At 43.0% G+C, this 24,522-nt stretch overlaps 1 long non-coding RNA gene across 12 annotated transcripts in view; it reads left to right on the forward strand.

Moving 5' to 3' along the window:
* Window positions 1–1,480: 1,480 nt before the first annotated feature.
* Window positions 1,481–24,522, forward strand: part of LOC111747632 (uncharacterized) — a 77,222-nt gene continuing 54,180 nt past the window's right edge. For 4 of the 12 annotated variants that reach the window (XR_010319314.1, XR_010319312.1, XR_010319310.1 and 1 more), the window contains exons 1-5: window positions 1,481–2,474; window positions 3,014–3,065; window positions 3,842–3,962; window positions 7,406–7,487; window positions 15,874–21,083. This is a non-coding gene — a long non-coding RNA (uncharacterized LOC111747632). The remainder of the gene's footprint in view (window positions 2,475–3,013; window positions 3,066–3,841; window positions 3,963–7,405; window positions 7,488–15,873; window positions 21,084–24,522) is intronic. The other 8 variants (XR_010319317.1, XR_010319316.1, XR_010319315.1 and 5 more) reach the window with 5 other exon arrangements.

The raw sequence follows: 24,522 nt of genomic DNA on the forward strand, positions 1-24,522 counted from the left end.
ATCTAAAGCTTAATGGTTTGAACTCACCCAGCAGCACCACAGAAGAAAGATCTGGCAACCTGCTTCTGTAAAGATTAAAAAACCCATTGCTGTCGAGTCAATTCTATCTCATAACTACTCTATATGGCAGAGCAGAACTGCCGCATAGGGTTTTCAAGGCTGTAATCTCAAAAGTCGACTGCCACGTCTTTCTCCTGAGGAGCAGCTGATGGGTTCGAACTGCAGGTCTTTGGGTTAGCAGCTGAGCGCTTAACCACTGCACCACTAGGGCTCCTCCCAAGAAAACTCTATGGAGCAGTTCTACTCGAAACACATAGAGTCACTATGAATCAGAATCCACTTGAAGGCAACAGGTTATTATTATTACTATGATGGCATGTATGTTGTTATTAGCTGCCATCAAGTTGGCCCCAACTCCTGGCAACCTCATACCCAACTGGATTGGACCAATGTGATCCATAGGGTTTTCACTGGCTGATTTTTCAGAAATATATCGCCAGGCCTCTCTTCCGCATACATGTTAAAAAACCAAACCCACTGCCATCGAGTCATTTCTAACTCATAGCCACCCTACAGGATAGAGCAGAACCGGCTACATATTTGTCAGAAAGTTGTTATTCTATCTCAGAGGTAGGTACTTTTTATATAAAATGTAAATATAATTATGTGTATGTGGCGTAAGGAATGAAAGTTATACTGTTTTTATTCATAAGTTCAAATAGTTTTTATCTAAATGAATTAAAACTGTTCACTAAGAGTTTTATGTAAACGGAAAACTTGGAATAAAATCCTACTGAAATGTAGAGCAGTGGGAACACTGATGGATGATACCAGGAGAGTATAAAGTGCTGTTTGAAGGAGAGCCTTTTGGCCAAATCTAAAGAACCTGAGGACGTGTGTCCCTGTGGCTGACAATCCCGTTACAGCCTGGAGAAGCTCTCACGTGCGTGCCCGTGGACAAGAGTATGGATGGCAGGAGGCTTTGCCATAACACAAAATGGAAACCAACAGGGTCCAGCAACAAGAGAACGTGTAAATGAACTGGGGTAGAGTCATCCACTGGAACATTTTGCTGAAGTTAAAATAAATGAATTGAGGCTGTGAGTATTGGCAAGGTAATCTCTCACAAGCATAATGTTGAATGATAAGTAATTTGCAGAAGGATATATACAGGATAAAACCCACAAACAACGCTATATATCAGTTCTGGGTATGTCACATATGTTGTTATTTTTGTTCAGTGCTGTGGAGTCAATTCTGACTCATAACGACCCCATGTGCCAGAGTAGAACTGCCCCCATAGGGTTTCCTAGGCTATAATCTTTATGGGAGCAGATCACCAGGTCTTTCTCCCTTGGAGTGGCTGGTGGGTTCAAACCACCTACCTTTCGGTTAGAACTTGAGTTCTTAACCGTTCTGCAGCCAGGACTCCTTATTCATATACAAACCAAAAAAAAAAAAAAAAAAAACCCAAGGGCCGTCAGGTCTCATAGCAACCCTACAGAACAGAGTAGAACTGCCCCATAGAGTTTCCAAGGAGCACCTGGCGGATTCGGACTGCCGATCCCTTGGTTAGCAGCCGTAGCACTTAGCCACTACACCACCAGGGTTTCCATTCTTATATAACAACGGTGTAAAGCGTGCTTGGAAATAATACAAAATTCTGGAATTCAGGATAGATGTTATTTCTGGGAAGGGAGAAAAGGGAGTGAATTTTCTGAAAAGAAATCAGGGCAGTTAAACTGAGTCTGTAATATTTTGTTTCTTATAAAAAATATTGAGGCATGAACGACCAATGTTAAGATCTGACAAAGCTGGCTGGAGGGTGCTTTTCCGTATGTCTGAAATGGTTGATTATTTCAAAAACCCTATGTTATGACTTGTTTTGTCTTCCCCCCCTCCCCTCTTTCTCTTTGCTTTACAGTCTCACTGAGTTTTCATCTCAAGCACCTTCAGCACCGTGGGCCTAGGCGTGCATTTTTCAGGATGGAGGACTCTTGCTGTTACGAGCCTTCTGTAGAAGGTTTAAGGTCTCTAGATTTCAGTTCCAAGTGTGATAACTTGTTTTCTGCTGGGTTCAGATGAAAGGTCAGAAAGGCCAAGCCGGAGTCCGGGCTGAGTTAATGATTGAACATGGTTTCCACTTGGGCTGCGTAAACTCCGTGAGCTGCTCCCGCAGCCAGCTCATTCACAGACTGTGGCCACAGAGGGAGAGGTGCCAGGGCGGTGAGAGGGTTGGCGAGAACAAAAGGGCCTGTAAACAGCACCCCTCCCTGCCACCCGGCAGTGTCCTTCCTGCTTGCCTCAACTTATCTACAACAGGAAGTGCTGCTCGCACAGTTATTGCTGACCTAGTGAGGGGAGATTCAGAAAGGACAGAGAGCTTGGTGACTTTCCAGTTAAAATGTGACTTCAGCCTGGAGGGAGGCAAGGTGGACAGTGGGGGCAGGAGGGGCATCAAGTTCATGGGTGAGGTCAGTGTCAATGGGGGCAAACTCAATACGACAGCTGTGTGTGTGTGTGCGTGTGTGTGTGACTAAGCGAAACAGTGTGTTAGAGTAGACGCATTAAATCTAAGTAAATAACTTTCTTATCACATCTTATAAGTTGCCAACACTGCACGCTGAGACGTCTAACCTGAGCTAACACTGAGTAAAATGACTCAGCAAAGACGGGGGGGCTTTTGCAGCAGTGAAGTACTAGGCTGTTAACCAAAAGGTCGGCAGTTCAAACCCACCAGGAGCTCTACAAGAGAAAGACTTGGCAGTCTGCTTCTATAAAGATTATAGCCTTGGAAACCCTACAGGGCAGTTCTACCCTGTCCTACAGGGTAGTTATGAGTTGGAATCACCTATACAGCGAGGAGTTTAAAGAGCTTTTATTCCAAGGAAGCAGATGAAAACATAGAGCAGTTCTTCCCTGAGGTTGAGTTTGTGGTGGGTTGGTTTTTTTTAAACACACACACACACACACACTTCTCTTTCCTTTGGCTTATTCATTTTGTTTCACGTAGGGAGTTGCGAAAGAGCCTCGGGTGATTGGAACTGCTGTGGTGGGAGCTCTCTGTAAGTATTTGGGACTAGCTGTGTGGTCAGGGGCACTTCCCATCTTCCTTTGTTTTCAGATGAGAAGCTGGCTGGGGACTCTTTGTTTGGAGAGCACCTTTTCAGAAGGGGTAGCCTAGAGTTGTAAACCATATGGGCTTTGGTGTCGACAGCTGGTCATTCTCCATTCTCCAGTTGTGTAATTTAATATTAGTTACTCCTCTGAGCTGGACAATGAATAAGGAAGACCGAAGAAGAACTCATGCCTTTGAATTATGTAGAACAAACCCATTGCCGTAGTGTGAACTCCGACTCATAGCGACCCTGCAGAACAGAGTAGAACTGCCCCATAGAGTTTCCAAGGAGCGCCTGGTGGATTAGAACTGCTGACCTTTTGGTTAGCAGCTGTAACACTTAGCCACTATGCCACCAGGGTTTCCATGGGATTGCTATGAGTTGAAAATTGTACCCAACAACAACACTATTAAATTTATTATTCTCATTTGTAAAACATGTCTGTTCAACCCTGCCATGGAAACAGACACGACCCTGCTGTCATGATTTTTAAAAAATTTTCATTTCTTTTTGAATTGGTAATACTCCACATTGTTCAAAGTTTGCTAAAGGCTACCAAGCACCCAGTTCCCCTCCACAGAGGCACTCACTGTGTATCATTCTTTAAAGTACACAGGTGAATATAAAAAAAAATATATACAAGCAAGTAAATACCATAGTAACATACTTGACAGGCTATTTAAGTTCCTTTGTTTTTTTTTTTTTTGTCCTTTGCATAACAGTTGCTAACTGGAAGGTTGGCAGTTGGAACCCACCAGCAGCTCCACGGGAGAAAAACCTGGTGATCTGTTCCTGTAAAGATTACAGCCTAGAAAACCCTATGGGACAGTCCTACTCTGTCAGGTAGGTTCACTGGATCTAAATCTACTAAACTGGCACCCAACCTCAACAACAATGTGTCTTAGAGATACCTCCTTTTTGTTATATAAAAAGTGAACTTTTTTTTTTTTTAAATGGCTGCATTGTTTGACAAATGGATTCTTTTTTTTTTTTTGGTTTTGGTTTCCTTTCAGTCTGGCTTTTGCTATGGAGTACATGGAAGTAGTGTTTCGTTTGCTTGGGTTTATTTATTTATTTATTTATTTCCATTCATTTGCTTGTTTTGCTTGTTTAGGTCTCTTCCCCTAGCTGGGCCTTGATTCCGTCATCATCCAGGAGCTCCACTGGTTTGCAGAGCTCATCTGGTTTGCAGAGCTCCAGGGTATTGTGGGCATCAGACTACATGCCCCAGAAAGATGACTTTTATAGTCAATAGTTCTCAAGAGTTAGCTTGACCAGGACTAATTCATTTATGAAACCATTTTCTGAGCATCGATGATGTAGGGGCACAGAAGAGAGAATGATGTGGTGCCCCAACCTCACTTAATTTGGGTGCTACAGGGGAGTTAGGATGTCACATAAGTCAGTACTTATAAATGGGGTAAATAGGAGGCACCTTGGGTATACGGGACAGTGGTTGTCAAGCCTTAGTGTGTCTTGGCATTCCCTAGGAAGCTTATTAAAATGCAGATGCCTGGGCCCTCCTCCCCAGAGATTGTGATGAAGTATACCTATGCTGGGGCCCAGAAGCTACGTTTTTAATAAGCAGCAGCACAAGGGATCTGGCACTGGCTTTTCTGAAGTCCGCACGCAAATTGAGAAATTCCGGACTACAGGAAAGTAAGGAAAGCTTCCTGGAGGTGGCTAAGGCTAAGCTGGATGAGTAGGAGTTTGCCAAACTAAATCATCTGAGAGTGAATTGCAGACATCCTGCCCCTTTACTCCTAAAACCCCAGCATGTGTCCCCTCAAAGCAAGCCATTCTCTTATGTAAGTTCTGTATGATGATCAAATTCCAGAAATGTAACACTGATTCAATACTGTCATCAGTAGAGTCTGTATACAAACCTCCCAGTTGCTCCCAAAATATCATTTAAAGCAGTTGTTTCTATGAGGCTCTAGGGTCATGTATTGTATTCTCATGTCTCTTAAAAATAAATAAAACAGTTCCGCGGGGTTGACTCTGACTCATAGCGACCCCGTGTGTGTCAGAGTAGAACTGTGCTCCATAGGGTTTTCGATGGCAGATTTTTCAGAAGCAGATCGCCAGGCCTTTCTTCTGAGGTGCCTCTGGGTGGATAGAAACTCCCAACCTTTCGCTTAACAGCTGAGCATATTAACTACCACTCAGGGACTATCATGTCTCTTTAGTGCCTTTTAATCTACAGTAGCTCCTTAGACCTTCTTTTGTCTTCCGTAACATTGGAGCGTGTAGGCCAGCTGTTTTGTAGAATGACTCTCGATTTGATTTGTATTTCTGATTGCTGCCTCCGGATTAGATTTGGGTTCACCATTTTGGCAGAAAGACAACATGGGTTTTTTTTTTTTTAATTGTGCTTTAGATGAAAGTTTACATGGGTGGTGTTTTTATCTGTGCCCTGTGTCAGAAGGCACAGGTGTCTGTCCCTTTATCAGTGAAGTGAATACTTTTGATCACTTGGTTAGGTGGGGCTTTGAAAGGTTTAAGATGCAGTTCACTGGAGTAAGTTTATTGCCATGTTTGCTTCCTTGAGCGTAAGGTTGCTTTGGAATAGTTGCTCCTTCCCTTAGGGGGGCACCTTCTCCACTGGTACGTAGGGAGCCGAGCCTCCAGACACTGCTGTAGAACACGGAGTGGACAGGGCACGCCCTTCACTGGCTGCCATGGAGCTTGCCTTTCAGCAGGGAGATACGGGCAGCAAGCAGTAAAGGATGTGAATATATAAGTCAATTTCAGGTTGTGCTAAGTGCTGGAAAGGAAACAAACCAAGGGAACGGGTCAAAGAGTTTGGCAAGGAAAAAAAGGTACCCTAAATACCACAAGATCCCTGCCCTTCCAAATTTTCCCTTCCAGAGGGGGAGACCAAGGACAAACAACGTTGTTACCCACTTAGGGTCCGTGCCCTGGAGCAGGCAATAAGGAGCCAATAAAGGTACTTCAAGTCAGAAAGAGTGAGAAGGTTTATTCAGGAGGTGCATACATCACCGGGGACTTGACAGCGGCACAGGCTGCCTCAGTTGTTAGAGCTGAAATAGAATCTCACAGGGGTTATGAGTGTCTGTAGTCCGCAGATGGCCTGGCCAGAGGAGTATGTATTACAAGATGCTGACAGAAGACTTTGTCAGACCAGAGATACCTGCCCTACATCTCTTTATCAAGCTAAAGATATACATATCAGACACCTGGACTCTTATTTTCCTGTGGGGGGTTGTAAGTCACAGGTGGTCAGAACAGTTTAAACAAAGAACAAAGTCATTAACATTGGGTCAAAACAACGTCATTAACAAAGGTATGTGAAGGAGGAGGCAGGCAGAGGAAGGAGAAAAACTTAAAGGTTTATCATGGCGTTAGTTGTGTCAAGCTCTCAGCCACCCACTTTGAAAAAGGAAAAAATATGCTGGGGAGTATTAGGGTCACATACGTTACTAAACAGTGGGCTCAAACATACCTGCTACTGTGTGGATGGCGCAGGGCCAGACAGAGTTTCTGTTCTGTTATACATGGGGTCACTCTATGAGTCGGGGCTGACTCCAGGGCCCTTAATGCATAACACACAAATACATAGTGATAAAGGCTATGAAAATACATAAAGTGGATAAGGGGAGAGAAGATGGCCTGGAGGGTGTTAGGAGTGTAGAGAAGACCTCGTTTAGGAAGTGACATTTGAGTGGAGACTGGAAGACAGGAGACTGTGGGTGGGGGAGTGGTCCAGGCAGAGGGAGCCTGGGGGCGAGAACCTGTTTGGCAAGTTTCAGGAAAAGCAAGGAGGCCCAGGGGGCTGGAGTGGAGGGGGTCAGGGCGGGGGAGGAGGCTGGAGCTAGAGGTGGCCCTGCCAGGCCATGGAGGGTTTCTAGGTGATAGAAAGGACTTTGATTTTTATCCTTCACGCAGTAGGAACCCATGCGGAGGTTGACAGCAGGTCTTAAAAGCACTAATTTGGCAGCTTCATAGAGAAAGTGAAGAGCTGGGAGGGTTTGTGCTGAACAGGAGCAGGGAGCCCAGCATCCTGACCAAAGATGAAGTAGGCGCCATGAGAACAGCTACCTCGCTTTGTTCACCTGTGTCTTCCTGAGGCCTAATAAGCAATGTTCAATATTATCTGAATGAATGAATGAAAGGAAGTACATTAGCTTCTCTTATTATTCCTTTGCAAATATAAAAATTCATCCGCCAGATAGTGGCTTTATACTCTTGTCTAGCTGAGTTGGGATTATTGTTGTTGTTGTTAGCTGACATTTCCCTGGATGTTTTTTCCTGTGTATTTTCAGACTGGGGTTGCCAACGAGAGAAACTGGCAAGAGATTCAGAAGAGGGAGGCGAAGGAGCAGCTGTTTTTTCAACACTCTGAAGGTGGGTGGGAAGCTGGCACTTCTGTGTTCTCGCATGTTGGAGCTGCCTTGCCGGCTCATCTCGTTGTGACTCCACGGTGAGGAAGGTCAACTGCTCCTCTGGCCACACACGTCACCGAGATTAGGGACGATGAGGAAAGACACATTTCCAGCATGTCCTTTCAGGTTGCAGGTTGTCCTCGGTCTCTCCTACTTCATGCCCATCCTCCAGCTCCTACCATCACAAGAAAAAAAAAAAACCATCACAAGCAAGGTCTAATTCCATAAAAAAGCCCTTTTATCGGAATTGACTGGATGGCACTGGGTATATATCACTCAGCATGGTTCTGTTACCACAATTTTGCAAGTTAGAGCTGCCTGCTGCAAACAGCCAATTCTTGAGACGGGTGAGGTGGACAGCAAGAACTTTATCATATATGCCGGTATATGGAGACAGAGGGGAATGATCTCTCCCTAAAGTCATCTGTCTCCCGAGCTACAGGTCAGCTCCGGTTTTTAAGGGAAAAGGGGCTGTACGTTTTAGGGACTTGTGGAATGTGCGTTCTCTTTCTTCTGTTTGGTTTCAGTGGTCGTATCTCACACATGTTGATCTTCTCCTGCCATTATCCCATCTGCTCAGGGGGTGGCTGGCGTCATCTTTTGTCCAATTCGACAGGCTTAAATCAATATCACTTGTTTTCCACAGTCCTAAAGAAAACATTGGTTAACACGTAACCATTTGGGGAGCTAACATCAGGATCTTACTTGGAGGCAGGGATGGGCTAGGGGAGGGAAGAGAAAGAATAAAGAAGGAGGAAAAAAATTGGCTCAGGTACTGTTCAAGATACGGCCGAGCAGCCTGCTTCAGTTCTGACTCCCTGAACAAACCCTGAGTGAGACGTGCTGAACTTGAGTATTTCTCAACCTTGGAGCTTCTTGGGCTTTTCTATCCTAAATTTTAGAAAAAAAATTTAGAAGACAATTAAAATTTTTATTATAATATTCCCATGTTATGGAGAAGCCGCTGGAAGATATTTAGGTAGATTTATAAAGAGCTCAATCTCTTAGCTACTCTGGTACCAGTAATGTTCACCAAAACACATGGAAGAGTTTTCAAATGGATGAAGTTGTTTCTCATTGAATTTTAGAGATGTTTGGTGAGAAAGCAGTTTTGTGGTGAATTGCTTGTTTGCCTGAGAGGGATACGAGACAGTGTCCTGACGAGATGTTGCAATATGTGAGCAGAGTGACTTCGCAGTGAGTCTTGGAGGTGATGAAGTTCAGAAGGCAATCATTGGCAGGCCCTTCTTCCCTGTTGCGGATCTGTGACCTTTAAATGAGTTCCTAGGGTTAACGTTTAGTCCTAGTTTGTGGCCAGATCTAAAAAAAAAAAAAAATCCTAGTTTTTTGAGTTTATGGGGAAAAGAGACTTGGAAGAGGGAGAGAAGTGGCCACTTGAGAACTGGATCATCAGGACTGGGGTGGGGGGGAGGCCACTGAGTTTTGTCACAGTTAAAGGCACAAGCTCTAGGGCCAGCCAGACCCAGATTTGAATCTCAGCTACACTGTATAATTACTGTGTAACTGTAAGCAATTATGGCATGTCTTTGAGTCTTGGAGTTTATAATCTCTATTTTAAGGTATTTAAGGACCATATACGTGGGCTCAGCACAGTGCCTGCCACCCAGGGCTGTGGATAAGAGACTGCCTGAGCTAGAATTCTGACATCGACATTGACTAACAGGGAACCCAGGACAAGTTAATGACCTTGTCTCTACTTTAGTTTTCTCATCTGTAAAATGGGGCTAATAATAGCATCTACTTGATAAAGTTTTTCATGAACACCAAATGAGTAAATAGCAATGTGGTTAGGATGGCAAACATTCCATTCAAATCCTAGGTCCAATTCTTCGTTGCTGTGTGACCTTGGGAAAAGTACTTAACATCTCTGAGTCTCAGTTTCTCAGTCATCATATAGGGCTGTTGTGAGGGTTTAAAGTCATCGTGTAGGTAAAACGGTTAAAAGAGCCAAGCAGATAGTAAGTGCTCTATAGATATTATTGCTAGCCCTATCATGAAGATAGTTGTTAGTTGCTGTGGAATTCATTCCAACTCATGATCACGCCACTGTGTACAGTAGAACTGCTAGGTAGGGTTTTTAAGGCTATGACCTTTTGGAAGCAGATTGCCAGGTCGTCTTCTGAGGTGCCTCTGGGCGGGTTCAAATGCCAACCTTTTGGCTAGTAGTCCAGCACTTAACCCTTTGTGCCAACCAGGGACTCCTATCATGAAGATTAACCATACTGAAAGCTCTGAGCTAAGTGCATTGCATACCTTGTTGCTTTTAATCTTCACAATGTCCCTGTTGGGTAGGTACTACACTATCGCCTTCTCATGGAGAAGTCACTGGTAGGTTGAGAGCAGGGCCAAGGCCATCTACCTCTTATGTTCATCTTTCTGACTGGGGAGCCCAGCTCCTGACCACTCTGCTATACTGCCTCCCAGTTATTTCTTAAAGAATGTATCTGAAGGAATAAATGAACTGAGCTGTTGCTATTCTGGGACTACTGCTTCTCTCCCCTAAGTGTTTGATGAATTGTGGGCAACCTGGGGTTTGAGGCTGTCCTCTCTCATGAGTGCCTGGGGTATGAGATTTGATGTTGTCTCCTAGGGAGAATGTAGAGAGGTCTCTATGTGTCAGGTGTTTGTTGTTGTTGTTGTTGGGTACCAGAGAGTCGATTCCAACTCACAGCGAGCCCGTGTGACAGAGTAGAACTGCGCTATAGGGCTGCCTAGACTATAATCTTTACAGAAGGAGATTGCCGAGTCTTTCATCTGTAGTGTCACTGGGTGGTTTTGAACTGCTAACCAAACACTTAAACGTTGCGCCATGGGACTCCCTGTGTGTTGGGGGTAGGGAGGGATTTGGGGGGCCCTGACTGATCTTCCAGTTTGCGTTACTCCACAATAACAACGGGGATCCCGAGGGGCTTTTCAAGGGAGCACATAAAACCCATCCTTCTGTATTCGTAATGCGAGACCTCACTTTGTATTTTGGGGACAATTACAAGTTTGATAAGCACAAGCTATCTGAGGAATAATTTCTGTGAAGAATTATGAGTATGCCTAGAGTGCTGGGTAAAGAGTATTTCAGAGCAAATCTACATAGATTGAGAAAAATAAAAAATATTTATGTGCCAATAAAAGATATTGGTTGCCATCAAGTTGATTCTGACTCGTGGTGACCCTCTGGTGTCAGAGTAGGACTGTGCTCCACGGGGTTTTCAATGGCTGTTTTTTCAGAAGCAGATGACCAGGCCTTTCTTCTGAGGCATCTCTGGGTGGACTCGAACCTTCAACCTTTCAGTTAACAGCTGAGCAAGTTAACTGTTGCACCACCTGCCGACTCTGTATTATCTACATGTGTTTATTGTATCCATTGTTCTTCAGATTCTAAAATAAATGAAAATTAAACCGTTTTTGTGAACCCCTAGAAGTATTGTGGGCCCCAGGCTCTGTGCCTAAAAGAGAAGTTGGCCCTGGTGACACAGGGGTCTGCAGGAAGTCACACCCTCGATCAAAGTCTGCCAGATGTAAAGATAAAAGGAAGTGGCGGGTGGTAGGTAGGGTTCCAGCAGCCTGGGGAAGCCAGTCCCCTTCTCCAGCCCATTGCTGAGGCGCAGGAGGGCAGAGAATGAGGGCAGTATTGACAAATTGGTGACCTTTCCAATTTTCGAACAGAAGCCAGAAATCTGAATTTTTGGGAATTGACTATTTCTACAAACACTATGCTAAAAAAAAAAAGGAAAGAAAAAAAGCATCACTATTTGCTGAAGTAAATGGGCTTTGGGATCGGACATGCCTGGTTTTCCAGCCAGGGCTGGGACACGTGGCAGGCCAATACCTCGGACAATGGACTTCTCAAAGCGTCCTTTTATTATCTACAAAATGGGAATAAAGGATAAGGCACTTTTATCGTTGTGATGTGGGTGTTTATGTAAATATATAAATCCCATTCTTAAAATTCAGTGACATTTCAGATCCAAACAGGAGTTTGTAAATCGGCTTCCAATGTTTTCTGGAGCCAGAAAAATAGCATAAATGGGTGAAGGAACAAGAGGAGGCCTGTGGCAGCCCTCTCAAGGGGCAGCTGCTGCTCAGCCTTGGCCAGTTGTTGCATCTGGGGATGTAGACCCACGCTAGACTCATCTTCTGGTTTAAAGAGTAGCCAGAATTCTAGATTTTATGTGAAATGTTTCATTTAAATTTAAATATTAGCATTGGGTTACATTAAAACACACACACACACACACACACAATGGGCCAAATGAAACCCGTCTGCCAGCTGGTCAAGGCCCAGGGAGGCCACCTTGGTCAGTTTATTTCCTGCTCTGAACAGAAGGCGAATGCCCAGAGAGGGTCTGTTGTCTTATGGTGGCATTCACAGAAGTGCCTGTTATCTACTGGGGCTATGCTTATAGAGATCAGGTTGGAAGATTAACTTTGTGCTGCTGTTAGCTGTCATCGAGTCGGTTCTGACTCATAGTGATCCCATGTACAACATGGCTCAGCTCTGCACCATCTTCACGGTCATTGACATGCTTGGGTCCATCGTTGCTGCTGCTGTGTATTTTGAGTGCCTTCCAACCTAGGGGCTCATCTTCTAGCACTATACTGGGCAATATTCTGTTATGATCTATAAGGGTTTTGTTGGCTAATTTTTGGAAGTAGATTGCCAAGCCTTTCTACCTACTCTGTCTTTGTCTGAATGCTGCACTGAAACCTGTCCACCATGGGTGACCCTGCAGGTATTTGAAATCCTGGTGGCATAGCTTCCAGCATTATTGCAACACACAAGCCCCCACGGTACAACAAATTGATAGCTGGGTAGTGGAATTTTGTGATAGAGCTTAAGTAAGAAAAAAAGGAAATTTTCAATCAGTTCGGTCTTTGACACGGTTGCTTCAAGTGTCAGTCTGGAAACCCGAAGATGTCCCCAGGAAGGAAGGACAGAGGCCTGTAAGTGATCACTAGGATCCAGAGAACAGATGGATTTTTAAGGGGAAAGAATAGGAGAGAGTGGAATAAGAGAACTGAGAATTCAGACACATAAGCCGCAGCACCCTAGAGAAATGCCTAACCCTAGGATAACCAGGAAAACAGCAGCCAGCCTCTGCTCCCATCTTCCCTAATGAGATTTTTCATGAGTGTTGGGAGATCCTTCTCTTCTTATGGGACTTTACAGCTGAGAACGAACTAAAAGGCCTTTATTTTTTCCATCTTTTTTTAAAATTTTTATTTTGGAGGTAAAGAAAATGGGGACTGGAGCAAACAAACAGCTTTTTCATGGGACATTTCATATGCTGAAACCCCAAATGCATAGAAGGCAAGGTGAGGCCTCTAGATAAGTGAGATAGACAAAGTGGAAGGTAACAGGGAATGGTGGAGTCTGGGGCAAACCGTTGAAGGCCTGTCCTGCCCACAGGGGATTTTGTTATGCAGCTACAGCCAACTGTGATGGGCAAGGATGTAAGCCCTTAGTGGATAGATCTCATTTTGAAGAAAAGCTGAAAATCACAATTTGGGGGGAAATTCCCAATTTATAAAATTTATCAACTAATTCAAAAGCTTAAAACACACCACACAAGCCAAAGAAAGCACTTCTGAGGTCCACATTTGGTTCAGAATCTGCCAGTGCGTGACTTGTGTAGAGAATCTTCCAGCACCCACACATTTCCTGACAGGGCAGTTCTCACTTCACTTCCTGTCAGCTCTGTTTACTGAAGTGGAGAACCCTGGGTGTGATGATTTCCTTAACTCTGCCTCCCGGGTAAGGACCTGAAATGAAGACAGCAGCTTACTCTTGTTGCTCCCTGCCCTTTACTGGTTTGTGCTTGCTCAAGCTAAAAATTCAGGAACCATAAGAAAGGCTATTAAGAATGAAAGAACATTCTTAAACTCTCACCCCAGCCCTTTCTTTTATTAAAGAGCCCTCTTTATATAGTAAATGGGAGAGAGGGTGTTCAGAGTCCAGTTTCTTGAGGTGCAGTTTTCCCCTCTTTGGTCAGGGGAGCCCAAAAATAGAATCACAAAAATACAGTGTGGTAAATCTTTAATGCCCAGATACTCCTTCCCCCAATTAAAGGCAGCATGGGACCATTCTTACTTCTGCAAGGAACACAATGCCGAACAGGAGGCCAAGACCATTTTTTATGCACTATTGATTCTTTCCGGATTTTATTTAAGTATCTTTAATGCAACAACAACAACAGCAATGTAACGCCCAGCTTGTTTATAAGCCTTTCCTCTGGATTTCTGTACAAACCCTGAGAGCGAGTCAGAGACAAATTATCAGCCCAGGAACCTCAGTTTTGGATTCAGCCTGTCATTTCAGAAAAGGCTTGTTCTTCTGACTATAATTTTTCCTGTTCAGTGAACAAGTGTGTTTGCTTTAAAATACTTACCAATAAAGCCATTAAACAGATACCAACTTTAAAAGAAAAGCTGAAATAGTTACTAGGCTTGAAATTATCTACAATAGGAAAATACATTATAATAAAATTATTGGAGATAGAAATCTAACTGATTTTTTACCCATTAAAATGTGGGCTGTTATATACATGCATACACAAATATATATGTGTATACATATGTGTGTGTTTGTATGTTGTTAGATGCTGTTGAGTTAATTTCGACTGTTAGCAACCCCATGTGACAGAGGAAAACCACACTATAGGTTTTTCTAGGCTGTAATTTTTATAGAAGCAGATCGCCAGGTCTTTTGTCCTGTGGAGCAGCTGGTTGAGTTTGGTTGGGTTTAAGCTGCAAACCTTTTAGTTAGCAGCCCAATATACATACATATATATATATATGCACACACACACACACACACACCTACTCTTCACTTATCAACATGGTTAGGTTCCAAAGACCAGCTTGTTATATGAAAATCGGCCTTATGCAAAAATGGAGGATGACCACATCAGATTACAAAAAGGAGGATGACTACATCATTACATAACTGCTAAATCATATCATTACATAACTGCCAAATTCCATCGCTACATAACTGCCAAACCACTGACAATCATGGCCCAGCCAAGTTGACACATAACCTTAACTATCAAAGCCAGTGTTACCCTTGCCTGATACCTTGGAATTCGTTACTGCCGGACATATACAGTTAATGCACAAAATAGGTAGCAGATTTTTTACTGTTGTTATAAATGTGAAATGCAAATATATGCTGTAAGGTGCTGTCAAGTCGATTTTGACTCAGAGTGACCCTGCATACAAGAGAATGAAACACTGCCCGGTCCTGCGCCACCCTCACAATGCTCGTTATGCTTGAGCCCATTGTTGCAGCCACTGGGTCAATCCATCTTATTGATGGTCTTCCTCTTTTTTGCTGACCCTCTACTTTACCAAGCATGATGTCCTTCTCCAGGGACTGATCCCTCCTGATAACATGTCCAAAGTATGTGAGATGTAGTCTTGCCATCCTTGCGTATAAGGAGCATTCCGGTTGTACTTCTTCCAAGGCAGATTTGTTAGTTCTTTTGGTAGTCCGTGCTATATTCAATATTCTTTGCCAACAACACAATTAAAAGGTGTATATGTGTGTGTGTATATATATATATGGAAATATATGTATATATGGACACTGTGGTGGTGTGGTGATTAAGAGTTCAGCTGCTAACCAAAAGGTCGGCAGTGTGAATCCACCAGGTGCTCCTTGGAAATCTTATGGGGCTGCTCTACTCTGTCCTATAGGGTCACTATAAGTCAGAATTGACTTGATGGCAACAGGTTTGGTTTGGGGGTATATATATATATAACCTATGTGTATATATATATATATATATATATATATGCACAAGCACACACGTACACATAGTTCCAAAATGCAAGTTAGTGGATAAATATTTAGTGAGACCAAGCACATGGCTTCATCTTGCTGCTTGGCTGTAGGCACCTTACTCAATTTTGTGCTTCCATTCCTCATCTGCAAAACTTGGGTCATAATAATACCCTCTTCAGAATGTTATCGTGGAGATACCGTTATATAAAGCACCTAAACCTCATCACACAGTATCTGGCAGATAATAACATCCATAAATGGTAAGTGCTGCTAATACTTTCATTTTGAATGTCCTCATAATTCTTGCTTCCAGGCTCACAGTTGTTAAATGATGCAGACACAATTGTCTGACTCCAGAAGTCACGCTCCTTCCATGAAAGCCCAAGGCCAGGATAAACATGGCAAAATATGTAACCTGGGTCCACTTTACACATGGCAATGGGACAGAGGACAGATGAATCTTGGACAGTGTTTATCTCTTTAAATGTGACTGGTGGGTGCTCACAAAGACCCATATTGCTCCTTTGGTGTGTTCTTACCTTGTTAGGTGGTTCCTACTCATGGTGACTCCACGGACAGCAGAACAAAACGATACCTGGTCCTGCGCCATCTTCACGATCGCTGGTGTGCTCGAGTCCATTGTGGCAGCCACTGTGTAATCTGAGCGCTTGGTGGTGCAATGGTTAAAGGACGCAGCTGCAAAGCAAAAGGTTGGTAGTCTGAAGCCACCAGTCGCTTCGCGGGAGAAGGATGTGGCAGTCTGCTTCTGTAAAGCTTTATAGCCTTGGAAACCCTTTGGGACAGTTCCACTCTGTCCTGTAGGGTCACTAGGAGTTGGAATTGACTCCATGGCAACAAAGTTTCAATCCAAGGGTTGCATCTTCCAGTGCTATATTGGACAATATTCTGTTTTGATCTTCAGAGAAGCACGTATTTCTCTGTGAAACACCTTGGTGAGGAGATACAATTTCTCTGTCTGGGGACACTGAAGTCTAAAGGGAAGAAACACGGTTCCCGGATGTGTTAGATGAATTTTTCAGGCAGTTGTTGCTCATGAGTGTTTACATAAGCCATGCCTATCAAGCACAAGAAAGTTTGCTAACTGCCCAGGTGGTTTGAGCAACAAACAGTCCATATTATTGTTTCTTCTCTCTTGATATACGTTTTTTCAGTTTCCCACTCAGACTAGTTACAGCTGAAATGAGAATAAAATAGTTCCTTTTATGTCCGTTTCTTTTCAGCAAGGCAGTATAGTACAGTGGTTAGAAGCAGGGCCACAAGAACCAGAGTACCTGGGTCTGACTCTGGTTGCGCCATTTTGCTGATTGGCTATTTGGGGGTTGGTAGAACGAGGATGATGAAGGTAGAGATGCCAACTCATAACTTGTTCGATTAAATGATTAAATGAATGCTTGCAGTAGTGCCTGACTAAGAGTACAAGTCCTAGAAATATGAGCTGACCAGTTTAATCGTTTGGGGAACTAGCAGATTTTTAACCTTTGGTCCCTCAGCTATAGACCTCTCCTGAAATATTCTCATGCGTATACACTCAAATTTTGAAGATATTTCAGGAGTTCACACATTTCCCCGACCCAGGTGAAGAACTTCCGTTCTAGAAAACACCACCAAGAGTTGTGGAAACTTGTGTTTATATATGAAAAGTATGTTAGTCATTGGCCAAAACCACCAATCAGTTGCCCATCAAGTCGATTCCTACTCATGGTGACCCTGGGTGTGCAGGATAGAACTGCACTCCAAAGGGTTTTCAAGGCTGACATTTAAGAGGTAGATTGTCAGGCTTATCTTCCGAGGTACCACTGGGTAGGTTTGAACCACCAACCTTTTGGCTAGTAGTCAAGCGCTTAACCATTTATACCACCCAGGGACTCTAGTAGGTATTGGCAGGATACCTTAAATCTTTTCTAAGCCATGGCAAAATAAACATGTAAACAGGTATCCTTAGAAATAAGACTTGGTTCCATTGGTTTTTTTTTTGCTTTAAAAAAATAGATATATAGCAAAAGTTTGGTACCTTAACCATTTTTAAATGTACAATTCAGTGCCATTAATTACATTCACAGTGTCGTGCTACCATCACCATCATCTATTTCCAAAGTTTTACATCACCCAAAATATAAACTCAATGTCCTTTCAGCAATGACTCCCATCTGCCATCTCACCAGCCCCTGGTGACCACTAATAAACCTTTTTGTCTCTATGCATTTGCCTGGTTCTAGATATTTCATGTAAGTGAGATCATACAACATTTGTCCTTTAGTGTCCGACTTATTTTTCTCATCTTGTTTTCAACGTTCATTCACGTTGTAGCGTGCAAGGAGCTTCATTTTTCTTTATGGCTGAATGATACTCCATTTTACCTGTATACCACGTTTTGTTTATTCGTTCATCTATTCATGGACACTGGGTTGTTTCCACCTTTTAGCTATTGAGAATAATGCTGCAATGAACATAGTTATATACATGTATCTGTTTGAGTCCCTGCTTTCAAGTCTTTTGGGTAGGTACCTAGGGGTGGAATTGTTGAGTTTGGTTCCACTTTCAATGGTGTTCGAAGGTTTTATTTTATGTATTAAGAAGGAAATAGCAGGAGTTTTCAAGCTGGTGATTCGTCATCTGAATTCTCCTGGGAAAGAAAAAGTATGAGTTACTCTCGAGCATTTATTCCAGGCTGGAGCTTGCTTTGCTTAGCAGGGATATTTTGAAGGGCCTCTTCTTCCTCTTGAGGTTTTCAGCACTCCCTGTGATTGCACATGAATGGGACTTACTGAATCATCTCGGTGTCTAGACACATCAAAGAGCAAACTGCCTGTTTGTGGGGCTTACCAAGCCCAGTCAGGAGAACTAACATGGTGGGTCACTCTGAATCACTCTTACCAGATGGAAGCCATCGAGAGGTGGCTGGGTTCATTGGGCCTGGTTCTTTCTCAGGTGCAGGCAACATTCCTCATCCGGAAGGCAAAGTCATGTTGTCTTTTGCCAAAGCCAGTCAGGCAAGGAGACACTGTTGATCTTGTCTCTGTCTCTTGGTGCCAGGGCAGAACCCAAGAGGGCTTTGAAGATGTTGATTAGACTTAAACCTTGAAGAGAAATGTGGGCATCATTCAACAGTACAGGCACTCCATAAATACCTGGGGAGTGAATTCAAGGGACCCACTACCAGGAAAACCGGGCTACTCGGTTCAGGCAACTAATTAAAAGAAATATATATTATTTAAAAATGTGATGAATAGCAAAGAGCAAATAATTGCTTTGGGTTCCTGTTTGGAAGCTTAATCCAGCCTACAGCTAAATCTTCCACTCCCCCACTATTTTTCACATATTCCTTTTCCTGTAGGTCATCTGCTTTGCTGCACACCAAAACAGATTTAAGCTCAACCACACCCCACACTAAACTGTATATTTATTTATACATAGATATTCACATACACACACATATTTACAAATGTATGCACTAATTTGACCAATAGTTGATGTTGATTATTTATGCTTTGTAGATAATTAAATATCCAATAACTGTGATTTCGATGTTCCCTTTTCATATGTTAGAACTAAATTTTTTTGACCAGACTTATTGTCCTAACTGAGACTAGAGAGACCCCAGAGGTCATGGTCCCTGGACCTTCTGTTAGCCCAAGACTGGAACCAATGCCAAAGCCAAATCTTCAGACAGGACTATGAGACAGAAAATGATACTGGTGAGGAGTGAGATTCTTGGCTCAAGTTGACACATGAGACTATTTGGGCAGCTGCTGTCTGGAGGTGAGATGAGAAGGCAGAGGGGGACAGGAGCTGGCTGAATGGACACAGGGAATACAGGGTGGAGAGGAGTGTGCGGTCTCATCAGGGGGAGTGCAGCTAGGGGTACATAGCAAGGTGTAAGTTTTTGTAAGAGAGACTGACATGATTTGTAAACTTTCACTTAAACCACGATAAATAAATTAAAAAAAATTTTTTTCTACATCGCAACCACTTTTGTATGCTCTGTGATAACCTGATCCTATCACAAAGTCCTTAAATAAATGAGATGAATAATGTTTAGAGGAATTTACATTTTACAGCCTAATCAATAAATAAACTAATCTCTGGGGTCTTTCTAAAAAAAAAAAAAAAAGTTGTCATCGAGCCGATTCCAACTCATAGTGACCCTATAAGACACAGTAGAACTGCTTCATAGGGTTTCCAAGGAGGCTGGTGGATTCGAACTGCCGAACTTTTAGTTAGCAGCTGTAGGACGTCATAGCTCTTAACCACTGTGGGGTCTTTCTAAGGCTTATCAATTCCCAAACTTTGCAAAGCATGTATACTTGAGGTTATATACTTGGCTTCATAGACTTCATTAAAGTAGACAGGTCCATTCCACAGCGGGCTAATTGAATATGAGGCTGTTTTTGACGTGTGAAAGGAGGAAAACAATCTCCTGTGTCCCAAATACCACAGGAGAAACGACAAAGAGGCTCAGTGTGTACACCACAAACCCGAAAGGGACATTTTGAACTGAGAGGAGTGTACACGTTGGACAATCAGTGAATCGGGGCACAGCAGATCCTCTGAGAAATATGGTCTTTAAAGGAGGGCATCTCTGGGGCTTCATGACCAAAGACTCTCACCTCTGATTGGAACAAAGTCACTATTAAAGGCATTCACAGCCCCTTGTACCTCTCCTTTATACACTGTCACTGTTGGAGTTCACCTTGATTGTCACATTTGATCAATGTCCTGCTGTCCTCCCAGTCTGAGAGCTTCCTGGGGGCAGATACTGTCCACACCGAGCACAGCTCCAGGCACGTAGTAGATTCTCCAGAAATACTTCTCGAGGGACTGAAAGAACAAATCCTCTTTTTTACAGCTTTTCTTGAGCAAGGCATGATTGCGCAGTCATTATGTGTGTGGCTGTGGAGTTTGGTGGCCAAGGTCTGAGCCCCAGCTGTTACTTGCCTCCTGTGTATCTTTGGGTAGGTTACTTCTGCCCATGCCTTGGTGTCCACCTCTGTACGATGTGGAAAACAAAAGTACCAGCTTCACAGGGTGGTTGTACTTCCTGGGCGATTGTACTTCCTTTTTATATACCCTCCTCCATTAAATTCCATTGCCGCTGAGGACAGAGTAGAGCTGCCCCATAGGGTTTCCAAAGAGCAGCTGGAACTGCCAGCCTTTTGTTTAGCAGCCGAGCTCTTAACCACTGTTCCACCAGGGTTCCTTTTATATAATACTGTCTAGACTTATGTTGACTTTTTGATGCTCTTAATTATTTTGAACGCACTATGCTCTTTATATTTTTAAAGTGTATTATTAGTGATTTTGGTCACTTTCTTCATAAATTAAGTAGTCCATAAATTTGGGTCAAGGAAAAGGGGAAGAAATCTAATTTTTAAAAAACAATTCCTGGTGAAATGTGTGAAGCCAAGCTTTCACCACCTGTTACCAGCACATCTTTACTTTGAGAAAACAGAATCCCCTTTTATGAGAAAAAAATGTGAAAAATGCATCTTGGGACTGTCTCGAGCAGCACTGGATTTGGGGAAGATCATGACATTTGAAAAACGAGAAGAAAAAGGAACGAGAGTTCAAACAAGCATTTCCTAAGTTTTATGCTGTTAAAAATATTGACGTGTGTGTTCAAAATTTATTGCCGATAACTGTCTGAAAGGCAGAGAAAAGCACTCAGAGAAGAAACGAAAGGAGAAATGTCTTTAGAATGGCACCTAGATGAATTCAGTCCAGCAGACTGTCACGGAGGTGAGTCCTCGGGGCATATTTGTAAAAGCTGACATCATCTCTGGTTGTTTACAAAGCTGGTAGCTGAGGAGAATGAGGCAACCCAGTGGTGTTCTCCTTTGGTAGTTCATCTCGTGAACTGATCATCTGCAGGTCAAGAATGGATTCTTCTCCCGGTACGGAATAGTTCAGAGTTGGCCAAGGTGTGCTGAAGGAGAGGGAGAAGGAAGGGGGAAAAGGAATCTTGGCAGCCCAGAGACCAGACAAGATGGACTTACATGGATTTCCTGGGCGGAGGCTGTCTTACATGCAGTGCCTTCCTGACTTGAGTTGTATCAGGACACATACCATCATGTTCTGTAATTATCCCGATCTGCATTTAAAAAATAGCATAAGGCACTATGACATTACCAGACAAGCTCTCAGCTCACTGCAGATGATAACTGGCTTCGGGCAGCAGGTCTCAAAGATTCTGTGTGCAGCAGTGTATCATTAGGACTTTCTTCAGGAGAAATATTATTACTCTCTCGGTCAGAATCTTTTTTAGTCTTTAGATGCTTATTCTGACCAACTCATAAAAATCTTCAACCGACAGAGGCACATTTGGTCTTGATGAAATTGTTACCCAAAGCAGTTACCTTATTTCCCTTCAAATTTTGCCTCTGTTTTCTCTACCCCTTATTATTGGCCACTTGGCCATTTTTATATTGGTTATTTTTATCAGTCTTCCTCAAAATTACCAGCACAGGAAGATAAACTGTTCCCAAGCCTATGATCCTGTGAGTCTCAAAGCTCAAATCCAGGAGTAGTCGAGGCTGTGGCTGATGGGAAGTAGGGTGTGCATCTGTGATGAAATGTTGGCAGGAGGGACATTGACCCCATCCACAGTAGGACATTGTTTTTGTCATTTTGACTCTTGGCTGTGCAAAAGGTTCCTGATGGGCTTGTACAGAAATTTTATCACAATTCCTGTTGGGTATGGTGACTCTTGGGCCGTAATTGAACTTGGGTGTTTGATAACTGGGCTAGGAACCAAAATGTGTGAGAGAATATCTCAGCAGTACACCAAAGACCTTTGGCTTATATGCTTTGGCAATCAAATGCTTAGCAGGAGACTTCAACACAGCCTTTTGGTTTCTATTTCTAGGTCTTTTCTTCCTTAGCTTGAGCGTTGGGTTAACATGTCTCTCTGTATATGAGGTTCAGATAAGGGGCTTTGGGACTGGTGTATCTAATTGATACCATTATGTTTAGGGTTCTATTGCACTCCTTTGCTTTATTTCCAAGGTTGTTTTTATTTCCCTCATAAAAAGATATTTCTTTCTTCTTAATGTCATTTTTAGAAATGGTATTGGGGCTTATAGTTCTTTGGTCTGGTAGAATACGTTGTCTTTAAGAAAAGGAACTACATGGCACCTTGGCACTCATGTGCGATGATATTATTTATCAGGAAATGGACCTTAATTTTTTTTTTTTTTGAGAAGGAGGAAGTGGGTTCCTGTTGGGAGTATATGGCAGAATGTGCTCCCTCTGGTATTCTTTCATTCATGTGACAGATCTTTGTCAAACACAATTTGTGCTAAGGACAAGGGTTACAGGAGGAATGATCATAGGCAAGGTTTCTGTTCTCAAGAGGCCCTGAGACCAGATGGGGGGACAGGTAAGCATCCAAGAAAACACAGTGGGATAAATGCTAAAAGAAGGGAAGCCCTGTGAGAAGTGACAGCTAAGGTGATCCCTGAAGGACAGGTAGGAACTGGTCAGGTGAAGGGCTGAGGGAGAAGAAGGGTATTTCTAGCGGGAAAGAACATTCTAGTGAGAAGCAATAGCATGTATAAAGCCCAGGAAAGAGAACTTCACATTTTTCAAAGGACTCATACATATGTTATGTTTCCTTGTTGTATAAACTTGAATGAGTAGGCCTCTGAGGACCTCAGTTTCCTCCTCTGAAAGATGGGGCAACGGTTCCTACCGTATAGGTTTAGTTGTGAGGAAACCCGGGATAATTGGCGGAGAGTTCCTTGTTAGCACATGGTAATATTCAGAAAAGTATTTGGCACATAGTATGAGCTCAGTAAATGCAAGCTGCTGTTACTGTTGTCCTTGCAGTTATTGACTCTACTTTTATTCTTCTCTGTACCTAATTTGTCCCATATATTTTACAACCTCAGCAAGATGGATTGACACAATGGCTGCAACAATAGGCTCCAGCATAGCAAAGATTGTGAGGATGGCATAGGACCGGGCAGTGTTTTCGTTCTGTTGTTTTGTTCTGTTGTACACAGGGTCTCTATGAGTTGGAACCGACTCAATGGCATCTAACAATGACATTTTACAATTATTTAATTTTTCTGTGAGGTGTTTAACCTTTCTTAAATCCTCTTTGTTGTTATCAGGTGCCATAGACTTGGATCCAACTCCTAACGACCTTATGTATAACAGAAGGCTACTTTCCCTAACCCTGCAACATCCTTACAATAGCTAGTATGTTTGAGCCCGTTGGTGCAGCCACTGTGTCAATCCATTTCATTGAAGGTCTCCCTCTTTTTCACTGACCCTCTCCTTTACCAAGCATGATGTCCTACTGGTCCCTCCTGATAACACGTTCCAAGTATGTGAGACAAAGTCTCACCATCCTCACTTCTAAGGACCATTCTGGTTGTACTTCTTCCAAGACAGAATTGTTCATTCTTTTGGCAGTCCATTCTTTGCCAACACCACGATTCGAATGTGTCAATTCTTCTTCAGTCTTCCTGTTTCATTGTCCGACTTTCGCAAGCATACGATGTGATTGAAAATACCTTGGCTAAAGTCAGGCACATCTTAGTCATCAAAGTGGCGTCTTTGTTGTTTTAGATTTTAAAGAGGTCTTTCGCCACTAACTTGCCCAATGCAATATGTTATTTGATTTTTTAACTACTGCTTCCACAGGTAGTGATTGTTGATCCAAGTAGAATGAAACCCTTGACAGCCTCGTTTTCATCGCTGACACAAGCGATAGAAAGAGAAGTTCTCTTTTTTGATCCTCAAAACACTTTTTCGGGTGGGAGTTGTGCAGATGAGTGGCTGGATTTTTGGTTAAGTTCTTTTAGATAAATAAGGACTTCTTGGACTATTTAGAAGGAGCACTGGTAGTGCAGTGGTTAAGCACTCGGCTGCTAGCCAAAAGGTTGGCGGTTCAAATCCCCCAGCCATTCTGGGGGAAAAAGTTGTGGGAGTCTGCTTCCGTATAGATTACAGCTTTGGAAACCCTATGGGGCAGTTCTACTCTGTCCTACAGGGTTACTCTGAGTTGGAATCAACTCGATGGCAATGAGTTTGGTTGATTTTGGGTGCACCATTTAGTAAAAGGAAAAAAGAAAAAACTCATAAATGTAGTTTTTTTTCCACAGAAATTGATTGTTGATCTATCTCTTTGTTTCCTTTAACCATCAGGTTTGTGTTTGCCGTTTTCAGTTTC

Source organism: Loxodonta africana, chromosome 24 (assembly GCF_030014295.1).
Source record: "Loxodonta africana isolate mLoxAfr1 chromosome 24, mLoxAfr1.hap2, whole genome shotgun sequence".
In the NCBI taxonomy this organism is placed as follows: Eukaryota; Metazoa; Chordata; class Mammalia; order Proboscidea; family Elephantidae; genus Loxodonta; species Loxodonta africana.